Source organism: Vipera berus, assembly GCF_964194415.1.
Source record: "Vipera berus genome assembly, chromosome: W".
NCBI classification, from domain to species: Eukaryota; Metazoa; Chordata; class Lepidosauria; order Squamata; family Viperidae; genus Vipera; species Vipera berus.
The window spans coordinates 47232982-47247947 of NC_138210.1; the positions used below are offsets into that span (position 1 = coordinate 47232982).

The window sequence follows — 14966 nt, forward strand, 5'->3', positions numbered from 1 at the left end:
GCGTGGCTCAAGAACATTGCCAAGCGGTCGGGATGCCCATCATAGGACATCGGCAATGGTGGTGGACCCCAAACCACACCCATCCCCCATGGATCCATCTGTGGCCCCGGCCCTCGTGTAATGGTCTCATAATGCCGGGGACTGGCTGCCTGCCAGTCCAATGCGCCAGATGGTCTTGCTGCCTGCCGGGTGGGGCCTCCGTCCGTTGTCAGCCTGGCATCAGGACCACTCCGTACTGTTGCTGCAGGGAGCTGAGCAGCAGGACCCTTCCCCTGAAACGTACCCTGGCCGGACGGGATCCAGAACCGTGGACTGGCTAGCCGGAAATGAGACGACCTGGAGCACACAGGCTGGGTCTCCGTATGCGACCACCGCATCCTATCATGTTCAGCCTCTGAAACCGGCCATGGCAAGGGCTCTTGATATCCAACCTCCCCGAACCTGTCCTGGAGTATGTCCATTGTCTGCCTGCCCGGTGCTGTGGAGTAACTCCACTCCTCCTCGTCGTTGTCAGTGAGACATTGCTCCCTCCATTCCATCAATGGGCCTCTTGGCCGTGCTGTTTGTCCCTGACTGAGGTACATATGGCCAAGAACAGGGCTGAACCACCATTCCCCTCCATGGGTGTGGTCCCCTGTCTCCTGGGAATCATCCACTGTGGCTACTGGTGGTGGGTCCTGTACCTTGGGTCTAACCACCGGTTGAGCCTCTCCCAGCTCTGCCACCTCAATAGGTGCTGCAGCACCAGCTGGCTCTCCCTCGTCAGCCACTGGGGCAGCCCCTTGTGTTCCCTCTGCCATGCTTAAGCCCAAGCACAAAGACAGGTAGAGGTGAACAGCATAAACAAAAGGGAACACTGACTTACTGTCAAGACCACGTCCGCGGGTAGAAGCACACTCACAACTCCAGCAGGAACGTGTGACAAATCAAAGGTCACTTTATTCAGCTCCAGTGGAAACAAAGCATTGGTAGCACATCGCTCCCAACGCTTACATAGCCGTCAGGTACGAAGGCTCCACCCTCACGTTACAGACTAACATCCGCCAACATATCTATATAAACCCTCCTCCCCCCCTACAATTCCTTTTACTACTACCCCAGACACCATACCTCCATGCATGTGTCAACCCGCCTCCCCCCCATCCGGCATACCACCCTCAACCAGGTACGTACACCAGGCGACTCCCACCCTTATCCCTAGGTGCCCAATCCCACCGTACCCGGCCACACCAGGGGATCCGCGCCCCAAACCACCCTCCGCAGTCCCCAGGACGTCCGGCCCCGTGCTTCGAAATAACCGTTCGGTGGCAGACCTGGCTGGAGGGTCCAGTTGCCCAGCCGCGTCTGCCTGGGTCTTGGAGAGCAGCCGGTAGGCGGCCAAGGACCCATTTGTCATCCGGCAGCCAGCAGGCTCAGCAGGAGGCTCCGTCCGTTCGGACGCGCCTGTCAGTAGTCCTGAAGACAGCTGGCAGGCGGCCGAGGACGCAGGAAGCAGCTGGCACTCAGCAGGCTCGGCCGGATGCTTCGTTTGTGCAGGCGCGGCTGCCAAAAGCCCCGGAAGGGTCTGGAGGCCTGCTGATGGAGAAGGACGGTGGAAGGCTGGCAACAGCAGGGGGAACAGGTGAACGACCCGGCTGCCCGGCAGTAGGACCCAGACAGAGATGGTAGGAGGAAGGCGCAGGGTCGGTACACGAGGCCGTTTCCCCCATGGAGTGTCGGGCCCACGGGGCTTGACACAGCTCCTGGTCTTGTTTTTACTGACTGTATAGAGCTTCTCCATCTTTGGCTACAGAGCACATAGTCAATCTGATTTCTGTGATGTCCATGTGTAGAGCCGTCTCTTGGGTTGTTGGAAAAGAGTGTTTGCTATGACCATCATATTCTTTTGACAAAATTCTATCAGCCTGTGCCCTGCTTCATTTTGTACTCCAAGGCCAAACTTGCCTGTTATTCCGGTTATCTTTTGGCTTCCTACTTTAGCATTCCAATCCCCCATGATGATACGGACATCATTTTTTGGTGTTAGTTCTATAAGGTGCTGTAGGGCTTCATAGAACCGGTCAATTTCATCCTGTTCAGCACCGGTGGTTGGGGCATAGACTTGGACTACTGTGATATTAAATGGTTTGCCTTGGATTCGAACTGAGATCATTCTGTCATTTTGGGGATTGTATCCCAGTATTGCTTTTCCTACTCTTGCTTCAACCTTTAGACTCATTAGAAATTTCTGAATAATACTTTATTCCTTTCAAACCCATGTTGGCTTTTAGTAATGACTTTGTTTGCCTCTCGGTGTTCCATTGATTCGTTGTTTGATTATCTTTTCCAGAATCTTCCCCGGTATTGAGGTTAGGCTGATACGTCTGTAGTTTCCTGGATCTATTTTTCCCCCTTTTTTGAAGATAGGAACTACACCAGTTCTTTTCCAGTCCTCTGGTAGTTCCCCATTGCTCCAGGATCTTTGAAAGATATAGTTCAGTGGTTCTGAGATCACATCTGCCAGTTCCTTGAGAACCTTGGGGTGTAATCCATCTGGTCCTGGTGATTTGAACTTGTCTAGGCTGGACAGGTGCTCACTTACCATTTTCTTGCCTATCTTAACTTGTGTTTCTAATCCATTTTTTACGGTACTGTTTTTGATAGGTTGGAGTTTTAGTCAGTTAAATCACTGGAACCAGCACAAGGTAGAATAGAAGAGAACCTGAGAAATGGAATCAAAGTATACAATTTATAAGAATTGTGGTCAACCTTATGCCTTTAACACATGTGAGATTATTCATGGATGAAACTTTTTAGCTTGATTGGTGGTTAGGATTTATGAAGTTGTAGTCCAAAATAACTGAATTATTAAAAATGTGTATGAATCTGTAAGAGGGTCTGGCCGATCATTTTGATATGTTGCAAATGGTTCAGAGTTTAATAAATGCACACAAAATATGAGCACCAGCTGCTCTAACAAATGGTAGCTTTTCTCTTAAGTACAAGTTATGGGAAAGAGTGGTACAGCATCAAGGATATGTTCTCTCATTTTATTAAGAGACAGATTTCTCCTTAAAAATAGGGAATATGTTAGCTGATAATTTCACTTAATTATAAGAGGGCAGCAGATTGACTTTAGGGTGTAGAGGTTTTGTTGCATGGCTAAGGGGGAAAAGAGCATAGATTCCTGAGGCTGGTTTGGATTATACTGCTTAGTTGGTGCGCTGCCTGCATGATTACTAGAACTACCTATTTAAAATATTTCATAACGAAAATATCTTAAGAAAAAACAATCAGTGCTTAATTTGTTTCAATTTTATTGTCTCTTAAAATATATTTCAAACAGTGATTACCATCATAGGCAAAACTGACAAATATATTCTGAAATCATTTGGCAAAATTTCCCAGTTTTATCTTGTGTGTGATTTTGGCTTACTTTTACAAAGCATGAAAATCAGGTAAAATGTGATAATAACAAAAACAACAACCCCCAGTGAGGCACTACCTTGACGTGGTTGTGGGGCTTGTGTACTCTGAGGAAAATGAGAGCTATGCCAGAGGTTCAACCATACTGGACAGGTCTCATCAGAGGAGTCAGACAAAGAGTGTCTCTCCCATAAAAAATATGGTGACACGTAAATTTCAGAATGCCATACCGGCTCGGATGTCGCCCGGGTTAACAAGGTCTGTGCTAGATGTTGGAGTTCCTGGATATCTGGTGAAAAATGGGTTACAGGACTCAGGACTGTTGGCTGAGCAACCAGGGCCAGCAGCTGCAGAACTACTGGAAGAAAAGTTGTTTACCTGTTGCAAATACACAGTGATTGAAAACAAAGAAATAATGATCTGCTATTACAGATCAAGTCCAACAAGAAGAGGATATCTAAAACGAACGCACCAGTTCTGGAAAGAACAAAATCCAGAATCAGAAATAACAGAGACTAGCACAGGGGTGTCAAACTCAATTTCACTGAGGGCCTCATCAGCATTGTGGTTGCCCTCAGGAGGCCGGGTGGGTATGGCCAGGGTGGGCGTGGCCTACTGGGTGGGCATGGCCAGCTCTACATCGTTCGCATCAAGGGTGCCTATGGGGGCCTGGGCAGGAGTGCGACAGATCTGAGCGTCTCTGGCAGAAAGAGGGTGTTCTGTACCAGCCTGCTACCGGCCCTGCAGAAAAGGCAACCCCTTTACAAACGGCAAGAGGCTGGAATTACGTCTGCCAAATTTATTACTACAAAAAACAAACAAGACACGAACCAAGATACAGGAGCTTTGAAACACTATCTGAGCGGTTGCTTTCAGCAAACCAGCCCTCCCCACACATTCCCTTTATAAAGAGTTCAGGGCGTGGCCTCTCTCTGCCTCCTTCTGAGAAGCCCCACAGCCTTCCTCTGTTTACTCCTACTTGACTGCCTCCTGCGTCGGGCGTCCTTGAACAGGGCCAGCTGTGGGTCATCTTCATCCACACTGTCAGGCTGACACAGATGGGTCTCCATGGTGACCAAGTGGGAGGGGCCTGCCTGAGGGCTATCATCAGCAAGATCTTCAACCCCCTCAGCAAGGTCTTCAACACCCCCCTCCTCCTCTGAGCCGTCCGACCCAACTGCCGAACCCACAACAGAGGGTCTCTGGGCCAGGGCCAAGGCAGTGGGGGCTGTTCCCTCAATGTTTCCAGGATGGCTTCACGGGCCACATGAAACCACTTCGCAGGCCGGATCCGGCCCCCGGGCCTTGTGTTTGACATGTCTGGACTAGCAGATCAATGCCGATTTATAATATGAAATAAAGTATTCACAGAAACAGAATTGGACGAACTGCAAAGGTTTACCCAGGGCAAAGAAATCAAAGCCTTGCCAGAAGTAATTCAGAATGTAGAGGCAAACCAGGGGGAGTTGGCAGTGAAGGAATCCAGCAGAGATATACAACTGTTCTCATTTGGAAAACAGGCACCTCTTCTTCAGGAAGAACAAAGCCCTCTAACTAAAGAAATAAAAGAATTGAAACAAAGAATAACTGAGCATCTAGAACAGCACAAAAACTACAGAATAAGGCTGCCTGCATTGAAGCTTGTTCCAAAGAAACAGCTACCACAAGCATTAAAAGATGCAAATACTGCAATATCAAGTATAAGCATCAATTCACTGCAAGAAACAAACCACCTAATGTACAGCACAGCTGCAGTTATAACTGAATACCTGGGATGCAAAATCAACAAAGAAGAAAAACAAACAGTGCACCACAAAAATGGAAGGTTAGACTAGAAAATAAGATCAGCAAGTTAAGATCACATGCAAGCAAGCTAGAACAGATGAAAGAAAAGAAGCTGAAGAACAAGAAGACCAAAGAATACCTAATCAAGAAATACCACTTGGAAAAAAGGAAGATCAAGGAAGCACTGAAAATAATAAAGCAGCAAATAACAGCTATAGCCAGGAAAATCAGTACATACAAAGCTTGAATTAAGGTGTTGGTACTTACCTTTAAAGCCCTACATGGCATAGGCCCGGGATATTTGCAGGACCGTCTACTGCCGGGAACGACTTCCCATCGCCCAGTGCGCTCACACAGGGAGGGCCTCCTCAGGCTGCCGTCGGCTAGACAATGTCGGCTGGCGACCCCCAGGGGGAGGGCCTTCTCTGTGGGAGCGCCAGCCCTGTGGAACCAACTTCCCCTTGAGCTCTGGATGGCCCCGGATCTCCCGTCCTTTCGCCGCGGCCTTAAAACATTCCTTTTCCATCAGGCTGACCTGGACTGACAGGGATTTTTAAAATGTTTTTAACTTATTATTGGGGCTGCTAGTTTAATTCTTTTTTAACTTTTGTATTATTGTATTTTTATTGTTGTTAGCTGCCCTGAGTCCTTCGGGAGATAGGGCGGCATATAAGTCCCAAAAATAAATAAATAAATAAATAAATAAATAAATAAATAAATAAATAAATAAATAAATAGCAAATTATAGGCAGAACCTCCAATTTCAATCCAATCAGAAACGTTTCTACCAATCCATCAATGGAGAAACTGCAATGAATCAGTCAGTACCTGACAAGGAAGAAACAGTGCATTTCTGGAAGCAGATATGGGATAACCCAAAGAAACACAACAAGGATGCGGCTTGGTTAAAAGAGGTGGATGCAAATAAAACAGAAGTTGAAATGAAAGAACTAGTAATAACAAAAATGGTAGAAAAAAGAGCAAGGAAGATCAAAAATTGGTCAGCACCAGGTGAAGATGAACTGCATGGGTTTTGGTTGAAACATCTAATTGTTATATACCCACTCATTGCCAAGCAGTTCAACAATATACTACAAGGAGGAGAAATTGAAAAGTGGCTAACAACTGGGAAAACCTACCTAATAATGAAAAATCCAGCAAAAGGGGCAACACCAGGCAACTACAGGCCAATTACCTGCTTACCAACAACTTTCAAATTGCTAACTGGTGTGGTAGCTGATGCAGTACAACAGCATCTAGTTGAAAACAATCTCTTTCCACCCAAGCAGAAAGGAAACCGCCCCAATAGCAGAGGAACAAAAGATCAACTCCCAATAGACAAAATGATCTTGGAAAACTGCAAAAAAAGGAAGACCAACCTGAATGTGGCATGGATTGACTACAAAAAGGCATTTGACTCTCTGCCACATGACTGGATAAGCAAGTGCCTAGAAATAACAGGAGTCAGTAGAAACATCAGAAAATTTGTGCAAAGATCGATGGTACAATGGAAGACACAGTTGCAGGTCAATGGTGAAAGACTGGGAGAGGTTAATATCAAGAGGAATATTTCAAGGAGATTCATTATCGGGAGTGAGGATGTGAGGATGTGCAGCCTCCTGAGCTCCGGCTGGTGTATTTGAATGCCAGGTCTGTTGCTAACAAAGCTCCTCTCGTCCGTGACTTGGTCGAGGGTGAGCAGGCGGACCTGGCTTGCATCACGGAGACTTGGTTGGGCCCAGAGGGTGGTATTCCTCTGGTTGATCTTTGCCTACCAGGTTTCCGGGTGCTACACCGGCCTCAGGCTCAGGGTAGGGGGTGGGGGAGTGGCTGTTGTTATGAGGGAGACCTTGTGTCCGCGGGAGGCCACCGTTCCCCAGATAGTCGGGTGTGAGTCTCTCTTCCTGAGATGCGGCCCTGGTGCGCAGTTGGGCTTGCTGCTGGTGTACCTTTCGCCTAGTCACGCAGCAGCAGCCCTGCCTGAGCTTCTCGATGTCCTCTCTGGGTTGGTGATTGAGTTCCCGAAACTTATAGTTTTGGGGGACTTCAATCTACCATCTCTGGGAGGATCATCTGAGTTAGCTCGGGAGTTCATGGCTTCCATGACGGCCATGGACCTGACGCAAGTAATTTCGGGACCGACTCATGTGGGAGGCCACACCCTTGACCTGATTTTCTTATCTGGACGGTGGTTGGATGATCTTGGTGGGGGCTCCCCAATTGTTATGCCCCTGTCATGGACCGATCATCATCTCCTGCGGCTGGTCTTCCGTTTTGCCACGCCCCGCCGTGGGTGCGTGGGACCAATTAGATGGTACCGCCCCAGACGCTTAATGGATCCCGAGAGGTTCCAGGCAGCGCTGGGGTCCCCACCTGCCTCCTTCGCTCACAGCTCGGCAGATGCCTTAGTGGAAGCCTGGGAAAGGGCAGCCACTGAGGCTCTTGACCGAGTTGTACCCTTGCGGCCCCTGACCTGGTGCAGATCCCGTCGAGCTCCATGGTTTTCCGCGGAGCTCCGGGAGATGAAGCGTCGGAGACGGGGCCTAGAGAGCGGTTGGAGATCCAGCCGATCCGAATCCGACCGATTGCGACTAAGAGCCTATATTAGGTCTTATCTCGCTGTGATAAGGGTGGCGAGGTCTAATCACTTTGCTACCCTTATCGCGTCCGCAGATAATCGCCCGGCCGCCCTGTTTAGGGTGACTCGCTCCCTCCTTAATCAAGAGGTGAGGGAGGAACCCTTGCAGGGTCATGCCGAGGAGTTTAACCAACATCTGTCGGACAAAATCGCTCGGATTCGGACCGGTCTGGACTCTGACTGGGCAGAGTCTGACGATCAGAACACGGGCGGTCTTGTCGATATTACCTGGGTGGAGTTTGATTCTGTGACTCCGGAGGAAGTGGACAGGATTATGGGGAGGCTGAGCTCCACCACATGTTTATTGGACCCGTGCCCTTCCTGGCTGGTCTATGCAGCCCAGGAGAGGACACGAAGCTGGTTCCAGGCAGTTATATCGGCTTCTTTGAGTGAGGGTAGCTTCCCCGCCGTCTTGAAAGAGGCGGTGGTGAGGCCTCTCCTCAAGAAGCCTGCCTTGGACCCAGCTGTGTTGAACAACTTTCGTCCGGTCTCCAACCTTCGCTTTCTTGCGAAGGTTGTTGAGAGTGTGGTGGCGCATCAGCTCCCTCTGGTCCTGGATGAAGCGGATTATCTAGACCCGTACCAATCGGGTTTCAGGCCCGGGTACAGCACGGAGACGGCATTGGTCGCACTGGTGAATGATCTCTGGAGGGCTTGGGACAGGGGACATTCCTCTGTTCTAGTCCTATTAGACCTCTCAGCGGCTTTCGATACCATCGACCATGGTATCTTGCTGCGGCGTCTCAGGGGATTGGGAGTGGGAGGCACGGTTTTACAGTGGTTCTCCTCCTATCTCCAGGGACGCTCGCAGTCGGTGTTGACAGGAGGGCAGAGGTCGACCGCGAGGTCTCTCGTTTGTGGAGTTCCTCAGGGGTCGGTCCTCTCGCCTCTCCTGTTCAACATCTATATGAAACCGCTGGGTGAGATCATTCGTGGTTTTGGAGTTGGGTATCATCAGTACGCTGATGATACCCAGCTTTTTCTTTTGACCCCAAACCACCCCAGTGATGCCCTCAACGTGATGTCCCGTTGCCTGGAGGCGGTTCGGGTCTGGATGGGGAGGAACAGACTTCAACTCAACCCCGACAAGACTGAGTGGCTTTGCATACCTTCATCCCGGGACAATTCGGATATTCCATCTCTCTCTATGGGGGGTGAATTATTACCCCCCGTAGATAGGGCTCGCAACTTGGGAGTCCTCCTAGATTCACGGCTCACTTTGGAAGATCATATAGTGGCTGTGACTAGGGGGGCTTTCGCCCAGGTTCGCCTGGTGCGCCAGTTGCGGCCCTATCTAGACCAGGATGCCCTGTGTACAGTCACTCACGCGCTCGTGACCTCTCGTCTGGACTACTGCAACGCTCTCTACATGGGGCTGCCCTTGAGGACCACCCGGAGGCTCCAACTGGTACAGAATGCAGCTGCGAGTGTTGTGTTGGGATTCTCCCAATACTCCCATGTTACACCTCTGCTCCGTGAGCTGCATTGGTTACCAGTTGTCTTCCGGGTGAGATTCAAGGTACTAGTAATGGTGTTTAAAGCCCTACATGGCAGGGGTCCGGAGTACCTTAGGGAACACCTGCTGCCGGCATCAACCTCCCTTCGCCCTGTGCGTTCCCACAGAGAGGGCCTCCTCAGGGTGCCACCGATCAGAGAATGTCGATTGGTGGCCCCCAGGGGGAGATCCTTCTCTGTGGGCGCCCCGGAGCTATGGAACCAGTTACCGGTTGAGCTCCGGATGGCACCCGATCTTCGCTCCTTTCGCCGTGATCTAAAAACATTCTTATTCGAACAAGCCGGCCTGGCCTCATGGGGGATTGGTGGGGTTTTTTACTGTTGTTTTATTGGGGTTTTATTTGTATTGATTGTTTTTAGTGGGCATATATTTAATCCTTTTTTAATTTTTGTAATTCTGTATTTTTATTCTTGCCCTGTTCACCGCCCTGAGTCCTTTGGGAGAAGGGCGGTATAGAAATATTATTAAATAAATAAAATAAATAAATAAATTATCACCACTACTATTTGTTATCGCACTGTTTCCTCTGTCAACAATACTGAATAACTCAGGAGACTTCCTGTTTGGCAGCCGTCGGGACAACTGGGAAAAGCCGGTGCTCGGCTTTCCAGCTTGTTTTTTCTTCATCTAGTGACCCTTAAAGGGTCGGAAAGTTGCCCTGGAGGGGCAATGAAGGAGGAGGGATACTTCAGGAGCTCAGATCAAGGGGAACCTGTGTCAGGGGAGGATTATTACTCCCCTATCAGAGGGCAATGAACCGTGGCTCATTCGCATGGTGAATATCAAAGAAAGAAATCCAAGGCATATTCTACTGTAAAAACTTTAATGAGCAAACAAAACAAAACTTAACTGACTACATTCTCGTCAGGCAGAAGAGAAAAGTAAAAAGTGAGGAAACTTTTTCTAGACATGCGCACTTAGTAGGACAAAACAGAGTAAAACCATAACATGGCTGAACATGTGACATTCACTATGGTTACATGATAAGATAGTAACACAGGTGCAGAGAGCAGGGGAAAATGTACAGACAGAAATGAACAAAGCTGGCAAAACTAAAAAAAATGCAGTGACATCCCCTTCTTTTGTCAGCGACGCAGATCTCAGATAAGGCACATCTTGTTACGCAGATACTCGTGCTGAGCTGTAGGAAGTGGTTTGTTCAGCATATCAGCAATCTGGTCATGTGTAGGCACGTACTGCAATTGAACAAAACCTTGTTTAACTACTTGTCTTATATTTTGGTAACGGATGTCGATGTGTCTAGACCTGGAACCTGTGAAGCGATTCTCAGATATATAAACCACAGATTCATTGTCTTCCATCACAGTGATCGGTCGAATCGGGTGTGTCCAGATATCTGTGACCAAAGCATCAAACCACGTTAGAGAATTACATGCGTCTGAAACACAAGCATATTCAGCTTCAGTAGATGAACAAGAAACAAAATTCTGTTTACGCACATGCCAGTAAACAGGACATCCATTTAAAAACAGCATATAACCTGAAGTACTTTTACATGATTTCTTATCGCTTGCCCAATCAGAATCTGCATAACAACATAACTGCATAATCAGTATGTGTCGGTTCTAATAATAACTTCATGTTTTTAGTGTGCTTTAAGTATCTCAATAATTTTTTAACACATGTCCAATGAAACTGTTTTGCCCTGCCTACGTGTCGTGATAGGAGATTAACACTAAGTGCAATGTCGGGTCTAGTCCAACTGCTAATAGACAGCAGTGACCCAATGACTGAGCGATAAAGTGTTTGATCCTCGAACTCAGGACTTGGTTCATGTGTCAAATTGTGAAAATCGGTTTGCATGGGTATACTCACTGGTTTAGTATCCTTCATGTTGCAGTGATGCAATAGTTGTTCAATCTTATCTTCTTGTGTAAGACTAAACCCCTTCTGAGTTTTGACAACTTGAACACCTAAATAAGTGTTAATATATCCTAAAGACTTCAATGTGAAAAACTTTTGTAAAGCTTTAGCAAAAATCTCACTCATCTGCTTATTTGGACCAATATAAACAATACCATCAACATAAACAAGTATTATCTCATACCTATTATCAGATCTTTTTGTAAACACGCATTCATCTGTTTTGGACTTAATAAAGCCCATTGAATTTAGTTTGTCAGAAAGACATAAGTACCACATTAAACCAGACTGTTTCAGACCATAAAGACTTTTGTGTAGAAACCAAGTATCCCCTTCCTGTTGTCGGAAACCTGGAGGACCTTTCACATAGATTTCTTCATCTAGATCAGCGTGTAGATAAGCCGTTTCAACATCAAACTGGAAAACCTCTAAACCAAGGATAGTTGCAGTGGCTAAGGCGATTTTCACACTCTCAGTCCGCACTGTGGGTGAATAAGTATTTGTATAGTCCTCAGGATAACGTTGAGAGAAACCCTGGGCTACAAGTCTGGCCTTATACAACGACTCACCATTTGGCTTCTTTTTAATTCTGTAGACCCATCGAGTGCCAATAACTTTCTTGTTTGCTGGAGGGCTTGCAGGCGTAAACACTTGAAGTTTCTTTAGACTGTCCATTTCAGCCTGCATTGCCTTAAACCATTTATCTTGCTCTGATTCAGGAAGATGTTTGATTTGTGTGAACTTCTCAGGAGGAAGTGTAACATTACAAATCAAAGGTAAAGGTGCTTTCATTACTTGCCACGAATACCGTTTTGGAGGGATTCTCTTTGTGGGCCTCTTGGAACGTCTCGGAACAACCGTCCATTCTTCTTCCGTTTCGTCCTCGTCTTCACCATCGTCGCCAGCGGCAGCATCGGCAGCTTGCGAAGACGGAACAGTAGGTTGACAAGAACTCGTGGAAGGAACATTCGCCTGTGAATCTTGATCATCAGGCTGCGTGGCATTAGCAGCAGCATCTCTAGGAAAATAAACTCCAGGATCGTTAGAATGAATCCTGGACCAGTCAGCATCTTCCTCAAAAGTAGCGGATTGTGAAATCACTATTACATGAGAAGAGTCGATGTATTTGCTCCATTTTGAATTATCATCAATACCCATAAATCTCATTCTTTTTGCTGCAGGACCCCCTTTCTTTCTTTGAGCTAAAGGAATATTCACCATAGCGTATGAACCAAAAATATGGAGATGCGTGAGTTCAGGCTTGTGTCCATATAACATGAAATAAGGTGTCTGATTTATTGCACTACTCCAAGTACGGTTGATGATATGATTAGCATATTTAATAGCCTCACCCCAGTATGGGAGACTGAGGTTAGCATCTTCAAGTAGGCAACGCATCATTGTTTGCTGAACCCCTTTTCTGCGTTCTGCCACTCCATTCTCAGACGGAGTGTAAGGAGCTGAGGTCTGGTGTAGTATGCCATTCTTACGCATCCAGTCCTGAAAACGCTGAGACATGAATTCAGCACCACGATCACTCTGAATTCTGGCGATGCTGACTTCGAATTGGGTATAGACAAGATTGGCAAAGTCTTTAAAGATCTGAAAGGTTTCAGATTTTTCTCTCATAGGAAATACATATCCATATCTAGAATAGTTATCAACAATTGTCAAGAAATATCTTTTACCACCAAGTGTTGGTGTAAAAGGACCCACTATGTCAGTGTGTACCAAATCAAAAATGCGTGTTGACAGGCGTGTAGTGCGCTTTGGAATTGCTGCTGCTTTGGATTTGGATTTTTTGCAGACAGCACAATCCAAGAACACCTTACACCCCTTTAGATCCAAACCTCTTGCGAACTCTGGCATCTTCTTCAGAACACGAAAACTGGCATGACCCAATCTTCTATGCCACTTATGGATTCACCTGGAATGCAAAGGTTTACCTGTTAGTGAATTCTCAACATTAGCATGTTTATTAGGAACCTCAGGCTTGTCGTGAGCAATCTGTGTCTTATTTGTCTTCCTGTTTGCTTTAGGAGCTTTTGGAGTAGCAACAGGATCTCTCTGTGGGACATCTTTCACTGGGCCTGTGCTCTCCCTTTTTGGAGCTTGTATACTTGCCTGCTCTTGCTGCTTAGACTTTGGCTTTAAGTAATAAACACCACCAATCAACATGGTTTCAGCAACAATATCTCCATCTTTAACTACATAACTTGCCTTTTCAAGGTGATGTACCTGGAATTTTATTTTTTATTTTTTTTATTTTAATTCCATTTATATCCCGCCCTTCTCCGAAGACTCAGGGCGGCTTACAAGCTTAGCAGTAGCCTTCATTCTATGTATATGCCTGCTTATTAGGGCTTTCACACACACCCCAAGCAGCATTATTACAAAGTCAGCTTAATTGCACCCAACAATCTGGGTCCTCATTTTACCTATCTTGGAAGGATGGAAGGCTAAGTCAACCTTGAGCCTGGTGGGATGCGAACCTGCACTAATTGCAGGCAGCTGGGGTTACTTAAGGAGGCATTAGCCTACTGCTCCACCAAGGCTCTATTGATACCCTAGACAAGTGACTCTGACTAAGCAAATTGCTATTAGCTCATGGTACATAATACACATCAGGAATGTATGCATCGAGTTTTTCAATGTAAACAGTTCCTTTTTCCATGACCTGAACAGGATGATTCGAAAAAGAGTAAAGCTCACGAAGTTCAGGTTCAGGCTTGTGCATCTCTGTATAAAGCTCTTTTCTATAGGTGACATGTAATGCTGCTCCACTGTCCAAGATCCAAAGACGTTGTTTGTCATACTCTGGTTGAGGCTGTGGATCATTGGTTAAAGCCAATGTGGCAAGTGGAGCTTGCGAATCACGCCTGGGACCACAACCACGGCCTTGTCGTCCACCTCTACCTCTGCCTCCTCTGGGATCTGTTCCTCTGGGCTGGTACATGGCGGGCGCTGGAAATCGTTGGGGACAATCTGGGGTGGCATGTCCCACACGATTACAGATGTAACATCTTGGCATCCTTGGAACGTAGGCTCTTCCACGGAAGGGACGCCTCACTGGAGCTCTTGATGCAGGTGGTCCTCTCAAATGTGGCGCGGCTTGCATAAGTGCCTCTTCTTCAGTTAAAATTCTGCATACATGATCCACTGTGCGTTGAGCAATGGGCACTTGATTAATCTTGGTAATAGCATCTTTCCATTCATAGCTCAAAGAGTTAATGAAAACTTTTTCTAGACATGCGCACTTAGTAGGACAAAACAGAGTAAAACCATTACATGGCTGAACATGTGACATTCACTATGGTTACATGATAAGATAGTAACACAGGTGCAGAGAGCAGGGGAAAATGTACAGACAAAAATGAACAAAGCTGGCAAAACTAAAAAAAACGCAGTGACAACCTGATTGGAGTGAACTGTAGGACCCTCTGGAAAAACGAAGAAAAAGGCTGCCAGGACAGCTTAGCAGCCATAGTCATCTCCAGCAGGAAGAAAAAGGAATATAAATCAGCTGATTCTCAACTGCGTGCTGAAGCTGGGTGAGCAAGAATTTTTCTTTCTTCTTGAGGATTATAAGTGTTGTGCCCCTGATGGGAAAGGGCTGAAAAGTAAAGACCCCCAGAAGGATTAAAGTTAAAAGCGGCAAGTAATTATAAAGAAGGGGAAAGACTTCGTTAAAATTATCGGACATTGATAAATAAGCCAAGGAGGACATCTAGTGGCAAA

The 14966-nt window shown here is 46.9% G+C and overlaps 1 protein-coding gene across 21 annotated transcripts in view; it reads left to right on the top strand.

Moving 5' to 3' along the window:
• LOC308676084 (enhancer of polycomb homolog 1-like) overlaps nt 1-14966 on the top strand; it is a 282194-nt gene that overhangs the window by 136248 nt on the left and 130980 nt on the right. Inside the window, exon 1 of one of the 21 annotated variants that reach the window (XM_081341806.1) lies at nt 13268-13457. The exons of the other annotated variants lie outside the window; for them this stretch is intronic. The gene's annotated coding sequence lies outside the window, so the exon portion shown is untranslated. Of the gene's footprint in view, nt 1-13267; nt 13458-14966 lie in introns of those variants that run through there. 21 annotated transcript variants of the gene reach the window in all.